Source organism: Vanacampus margaritifer, unplaced genomic scaffold (genome assembly GCF_051991255.1).
Source record: "Vanacampus margaritifer isolate UIUO_Vmar unplaced genomic scaffold, RoL_Vmar_1.0 HiC_scaffold_59, whole genome shotgun sequence".
Taxonomy (NCBI): domain Eukaryota; kingdom Metazoa; phylum Chordata; class Actinopteri; order Syngnathiformes; family Syngnathidae; genus Vanacampus; species Vanacampus margaritifer.
The window spans coordinates 12,501-20,000 of record NW_027520769.1 but is presented as its reverse complement, the minus strand read 5'-3'; positions in this window follow the sequence as shown (position 1 = coordinate 20,000).

Sequence of the window (7,500 nt, the reverse complement as noted above, 5' to 3'; positions counted from 1 at the left end):
GCTTGTTGCTGGCTGTTGGTGCCTGTGTTCGGGGCTTGTTGCTGGCTGTTGGTGCCTGTGTTCGGGGCTTGTTGCTGGTTGTTGGCGGGGCTCCATGATGGCGGGTGACCAGGGGCGACTGGCGGGTGACCAGGGGTCAAAATCGGCTGGCGGGTGCCCAGGGGTTGACATTGGATGGAGGGTGACCAGGGGTCAAAATCGGCTGGCGGGTGCCCAGGGGTTGACATTGGATGGCGGGTGACCAGGGGTCAAAATCGGCTGGCGGGTGCCCAGGGGTTGACATTGGATGGCGGGTGCCCAGGGGTCGAAATCGACTGGCGGGTGCCCAGGGGTTGACATTGGATGGCGGGTGCCCAGGGGTCGAAATCGACTGGCGGGTGCCCAGGGGTTGACATTGGATGGCGGGTGCCCAGGGGTCGAAATCGACTGGCGGGTGCCCAGGGGTTGACATTGGATGGCGGGTGCCCAGGGGTCGAAATCGACTGGCGGGTGCCCAGGGGTTGACATTGGATGGCGGGTGCCCAGGGGTCGAAATCGACTGGCGGGTGCCCAGGGGTTGACATTGGATGGCGGGTGCCCAGGGGTTGACATTGGATGGCGGGTGCCCAGGGGTCAAAATCGACTGGCGGGTGCCCAGGGGTTGACATTGGATGGCGGGTGCCCAGGGGTCAAAATCGACTGGCGGGTGCCCAGGGGTTGAAATTGACCAGGGGGAGAGCGCCTGCCATAGCCGAAATAGGAGCGCTATGGGCGGCCTGCCTCAGCAGATTTGGCCCCCCAAATCCTGGTTCTCAAAAATTTTCAAAGTCAACTTTTTTCAAAATATTTTCAGAGTGCCACTTCCCAGGGGGATTCTCGCCTGCCATAGCCGAAATAGGAGCGCCATGGGCGGCCTCAGTGAGCACATTTGGCCCCCCCATCCTGGAGCGCCATGGACCAGGGGGAGAGCGCCTCTCTTTGGGGCTTGTTGCTGGCTGTTGGCGGGGCTCCATGGACCAGGGGGAGAGCGCCATGGACCAGGGGGAGAGCGCCTCTCTTCGGGGCTTGATGCCTGTTGGCGGGGCTCCATGGACCAGGGGGAGAGCGCCTCTCTTTGGGGCTTGTTGCTGGCTATTGGCGGGGCTCCATGGACCAGGGGGAGAGCGCCTCTCTTTGGGGCTTGTTGCTGGCTGTTGGCGGGGCTCCATGGACCAGGGGGAGAGCGCCATGGACCAGGGGGAGAGCACCTGCCATAGCCGAAATAAGAGCACTATAGGCGGCCGCCCTCAGCACATTTGGCCCCCCAATCCTGGTTCTCAAATTTTTTCAAAGTCAACTTTTTTCGAAATATTTTCAGAGTGCCACCTCCAGCGGGGGCTCTCGCCTGCCATAGCCGAAATAAGAGCACTATGGGCGGCCGCCCTCAGCACATTTGGCCCCCCCATCCTGGAGCGCCATGGACCAGGAGGAGAGCGCCTCTCTTCGGGGCTTGATGCCTGTTGGCGGGGCTCCATGGACCAGGGGGAGAGCGCCTCTCTTTGCGGCTTGTTGCTGGCTGTTGGCGTGGCTCCATGGACCAGGGGGAGAGCGCCATGGACCAGGGGGAGAGCACCTGCCATAGCCGAAATAAGAGCACTATAGGCGGCCGCCCTCAGCACATTTGGCCCCCCCATCCTGGAGCGCCATGGACCAGGAGGAGAGCGCCTCTCTTCGGGGCTTGATGCCTGTTGGCGGGGCTCCATGGACCAGGGGGAGAGCGCCTCTCTTTGGGGCTTGTTGCTGGCTGTTGGCGTGGCTCCATGGACCAGGGGGAGAGCGCCATGGACCAGGGGGAGAGCACCTGCCATAGCCGAAATAAGAGCACTATAGGCGGCCGCCCTCAGCACATTTGGCCCCCCCATCCTGGAGCGCCATGGACAAGGGGGAGAGCGCCTCTCTTCGGGGCTTGATGCCTGTTGGCGGGGCTCCATGGACCAGGGGGAGAGCGCCTCTCTTTGGGGCTTGTTGCTGGCTGTTGGCGTGGCTCCATGGACCAGGGGGAGAGCGCCATGGACCAGGGGGAGAGCACCTGCCATAGCCGAAATAAGAGCACTATAGGCGGCCGCCCTCAGCACATTTGGCCCCCCCCATCCTGGAGCGCCATGGACCAGGAGGAGAGCGCCTCTCTTCGGGGCTTGATGCCTGTTGGCGGGGCTCCATGGACCAGGGGGAGAGCGCCTCTCTTTGGGGCTTGTTGCTGGCTGTTGGCGTGGCTCCATGGACCAGGGGGAGAGCGCCATGGACCAGGGGGAGAGCACCTGCCATAGCCGAAATAAGAGCACTATAGGCGGCCGCCCTCAGCACATTTGGCCCCCCCCCATCCTGGAGCGCCATGGACCAGGAGGAGAGCGCCTCTCTTCGGGGCTTGATGCCTGTTGGCGGGGCTCCATGGACCAGGGGGAGAGCGCCTCTCTTTGGGGCTTGTTGCTGGCTGTTGGCGTGGCTCCATGGACCAGGGGGAGAGCGCCATGGACCAGGGGGAGAGCACCTGCCATAGCCGAAATAAGAGCACTATAGGCGGCCGCCCTCAGCACATTTGGCCCCCCCATCCTGGAGCGCCATGGACCAGGGGGAGAGCGCCTCTCTTCGGGGCTTGATGCCTGTTGGCGGGGCTCCATGGACCAGGGGGAGAGCGCCTCTCTTTGGGGCTTGTTGCTGGCTGTTGGCGTGGCTCCATGGACCAGGGGGAGAGCGCCATGGACCAGGGGGAGAGCACCTGCCATAGCCGAAATAAGAGCACTATAGGCGGCCGCCCTCAGCACATTTGGCCCCCCCATCCTGGAGCGCCATGGACCAGGGGGAGAGCGCCTCTCTTCGGGGCTTGATGCCTGTTGGCGGGGCTCCATGGACCAGGGGGAGAGCGCGTCTCTTTGGGGCTTGTTGCTGGCTGTTGGCGTGGCTCCATGGACCAGGGGGAGAGCGCCATGGACCAGGGGGAGAGCACCTGCCATAGCCGAAATAAGAGCACTATAGGCGGCCGCCCTCAGCACATTTGGCCCCCCCATCCTGGAGCGCCATGGACAAGGGGGAGAGCGCCTCTCTTCGGGGCTTGATGCCTGTTGGCGGGGCTCCATGGACCAGGGGGAGAGCGCCTCTCTTTGGGGCTTGTTGCTGGCTGTTGGCGTGGCTCCATGGACCAGGGGGAGAGCGCCATGGACCAGGGGGAGAGCACCTGCCATAGCCGAAATAAGAGCACTATAGGCGGCCGCCCTCAGCACATTTGGCCCCCCCATCCTGGAGCGCCATGGACAAGGGGGAGAGCGCCTCTCTTCGGGGCTTGTTGCTGGCTGTTGGCGGGGCTCCATGTACCAGGGGGAGAGCGCCATGGACCAGGGGGAGAGTGCCTCTCTTCGGGGCTTGATGCCTGTTGGCGGGGCTCCATGGACCAGGGAGAGAGCGCCTCTCTTTGGGGCTTGTTGCTGGCTGTTGGCGGGGCTCCATGGACCAGGGGGAAAGCGCCATGGACCAGGGGGAGAGCGCCTGCCATAGCCGAAATAGGAGCACTATAGGCGGCCGCCCTCAGCACATTTGGCCTGTCGCCGCTGTCCGCTGGCCGCTGTCCGCTGGCCGCTGTCCGCTGGCCGCTGTCCGCTTTCCCCTTTACTTTCAGCACTTTCAGCACTTTCAGCACTTTCAGCACTTTCAGCACTTCCAGCACTTCCAGCACTTCCAGCACTTCCAGCTCTTCCCCCTCTTTCCCTTCTTCCAACTGCGGGCGCGCCGGGCGCACAGGGGCTCGTGCGGAGGGGTGTGTGTGCGTGCATGTGCCGAACAAGGAGGAGAGCGCCTCACTTCGGGGCTTGTCGCTGGCCGTCGGCGGGGCTCCAAGGACCAGGGGGAGAGCGCCTCTCTTTGGGGGCTTGATGCTGGCTGTTGGCGCGTGTCTTCGGGGCTCCACGGACCAGTGGGAGAGCGCCTGTCTTCGGGGCTTGATGCTGGCCGTTTGCGGGACTCCATGGACCAGGGGGAGAGCGCCATGGACCAGGGGGAGAGCGTCTCTCTTCAGGGATTGACCAGGGCTCCAATCTTCCCATTGAAATGAATGGCGGGTGACCAGGCGTCCAAATCCCCCATTGAAATGAAGGCCGGATGCCCAGGGCTCCAATCTCCCCATTGAAATGAATGGCGGGTGACCGGGCGTCCAAATCCCCCATTGAAATGAAGGCCGGGTGCCCAGGGCTCCAATCTCCCCATTGAAATGAATGGCGGGTGACCGGGCGTCCAAATCCCCCATTGAAATGAAGGCCGGGTGCCAAGGGCTCCAATCTCCCCATTGAAATGAATGCCGGGTGACCGGGCGTCCAAATCCCCCATTGAAATGAAGGCCGGGTGCCCAGGGCTCCAATCTCCCCATTGAAATGAATGGCGGGTGACCGGGCGTCCAAATCCCCCATTGAAATGAAGGCCGGGTGCCCAGGGCTCCAATCTCCCCAGTGAAATGAATGGCGGGTGACCAGGCGTCCAAATCCCCCATTGAAATGAAGGCCGGGTGCCCAGGGCTCCAATCTCCCCATTGAAATGAATGGCGGGTGACCAGGCGTCCAAATCCCCCATTGAAATGAAGGCCGGGTGCCCAGGGCTCCAATCTCCCCAGTGAAATGAATGGCGGGTGACCAGGCGTCCAAATCCCCCATTGAAATGAAGGCCGGGTGCCCAGGGCTCCAATCTCCCCAGTGAAATGAATGGCGGGTGACCAGGCGTCCAAATCCCCCATTGAAATGAAGGCCGGGTGCCCAGGGCTCCAATCTCCCCATTGAAATGAATGGCGGGTGACCAGGCGTCCAAATCCCCCATTGAAATGAAGGCCGGGTGCCCAGGGCTCCAATCTCCCCATTGAAATGAATGGCGGGTGACCAGGCGTCCAAATCCCCCATTGAAATGAAGGCCGGGTGACCAGGCGTCCAAATCCCCCATTGAAATGAAGGCCGGGTGCCCAGGGCTCCAATCTCCCCATTGAAATGAATGGCGGGTGACCAGGCGTCCAAATCCCCCATTGAAATGAAGGCCGGGTGACCAGGCGTCCAAATCCCCCATTGAAATGAAGGCCGGGTGCCCAGGGCTCCAATCTCCCCATTGAAATGAATGGCGGGTGACCAGACGTCCAAATCCCCCATTGAAATGAAGGCCGGATGCCCAGGGCTCCAATCTCCCCATTGAAATGAATGCCGGGTGACCAGGCGTCCAAATCCCCCCATTGAAATGAATGGCGGGTGACCAGGCGTCCAAATCCCCCATTGAAATGAAGGCCGGGTGCCCAGGGCTCCAATCTCCCCATTGAAATGAATGGCGGGTGACCAGACGTCCAAATCCCCCATTGAAATGAAGGCCGGATGCCCAGGGCTCCAATCTCCCCATTGAAATGAATGCCGGGTGACCAGGCGTCCATATCCCCCCCCCCCCCCCCCCCCCCCCCATTGAAATGAATGACGGGTGACCAGGCAGGCGAGAGCCCCCGCTGCAGAGGCTCCAGAGGTGGCACTCTGAAAATATTTCAAAAAAAGTTGACTTTGAAATTTTTGGAGAACCAGGATTTGGGGGGGGGGGCAAATGTGCTGAGGCAGGCCGCCCATAGTGCTCCTATTTCGGCCTGGGCGCGCCAGAGCACCCCCCTGGAAGTGGCACTCTGAAAATAATTCAAAAAAAGTTGACTTTGAAAATTTTTGAGAACCAGGATTTGGGGGGGGCAAATGTGCTGAGGCAGGCCGCCCATAGTGCTCCTATTTCGGCCTGGGCGCGCCAGAGCACCCCCCTGGAAGTGGCACTCTGAAAATAATTAAAAAAAAATGACTTTGAAAATTTTTGAGAACCAGGATTTGGGGGGGGCAAATGTGCTGAGGCAGGCCGCCCATAGTGCTCCTATTTCGGCCTGGGCGCGCCAGAGCACCCCCCTGGAAGTGGCACTCTGAAAATAATTCGAAAAAAGATGACTTTGAAAATTTTTGAGAACCAGGATTTGGGGGGGCAAATCTGCTCAGGCAGGCCGCCCATAGTGCTCCTATTTCGGCCTGGGCGAGCCAGAGCCCCCCCTGGAAGTGCCCCATTCATTTTCAATGGCCGGGTGACCAGGCGTCGAAAAATGCCATAGGAAATGAATGGGGCCCATTCATTTTCAATGGCCGGGTGACCAGGGGGCCAGTACCACCTGCCGCCATTAGGGGCGCTGTAGATAGGGGACCTCGTCCCCCCATTCGAGAGGTTTGCCCCCAAACCTCAAAATGTATGGGGTACAATATCAGGAGCGAGCTTTTTAAGACGAAAAATTTTCAGAGTCAACTTTCTTCGAAATATTTTCAGAGTGCCACTTCCCAGGGGGATTCTCGCTTGCCAAGGCCGAGATAAGAGCACTATGGGCGGCCTGCCTCAACACATTTGGCCCCCCCAAATCCTGGTTCTCAAAAATTTTCAAAGTCAACTTTTTTCGAAATATTTTCAGAGTGCCACTTCCCAGGGGGATTCTCGCTTGCCAAGGCCGAGATAAGAGCACTATGGGCGGCCTGCCTCAGCACATTTGGCCCCCCCAAATCCTGGTTCTCAAAAATTTTCAAAGTCTGCTTTTTTCGAAATATTTTCAGAGTGCCACTTCCCAGGGGGATTCTCGCTTGCCAAGGCCGAGATAAGAGCACTATGGGCGGCCTGCCTCAGCACATTTGGCCCCCCCAAATCCTGGTTCTCAAAAATTTTCAAAGTCTGCTCTTTTCGAAATATTTTCAGAGTGCCACTTCCCAGGGGGATTCTCGCTTGCCAAGGCCGAGATAAGAGCACTATGGGCGGCCTGCCTCAGCACATTTGGCCCCCCCAAATCCTGGTTCTCAAAAATTTTCAAAGTCTGCTCTTTTCGAAATATTTTCAGAGTGCCACTTCCCAGGGGGATTCTCGCTTGCCAAGGCCGAGATAAGAGCACTATGGGCGGCCTGCCTCAGCACATTTGGCCCCCCCCAAATCCTGGTTCTCAAAAATTTTCAAAGTCTGCTCTTTTCGAAATATTTTCAGAGTGCCACTTCCCAGGGGGATTCTCGCTTGCCATGGCCGAGATAAGAGCACTATGGGCGGCCTGCCTCAGCACATTTAACCCCCCCCCAAAATGCGCCCACCCACCTTCTCCCACGTTACGAGCCGCATGCAAGACCCGCCTTCGGAGGGCCCCCGCCGGCCGGCCTCGCGCCGGTGTTCGGGCGGGCGGCTCCTCCGGCTCGCGGGTCGCCTTCCAGCGCCCCGGCGACACGCGAACGTCGGCCCGATGGCCAGCGCCCGCACGCCCCGGCGCGCCCGATCGGAAGCGAGGCCGAGACGCACCCCACGCTCCGTACCCCGGAGCTGTCACCTGGCTGTCCTACGACGGAGCCCGGCGCCCCGCAGGCCCTCTCGTCCCCCACAGACCCGCGCTCACGCCTCGTCAGGGGGAGCTTGGCGCCCGCAGGCGGCGGCGGTGCCTCCGGAAGCACGGTTTCTCAAACCCTCCCACGAACCGAACACGTAAGGCGA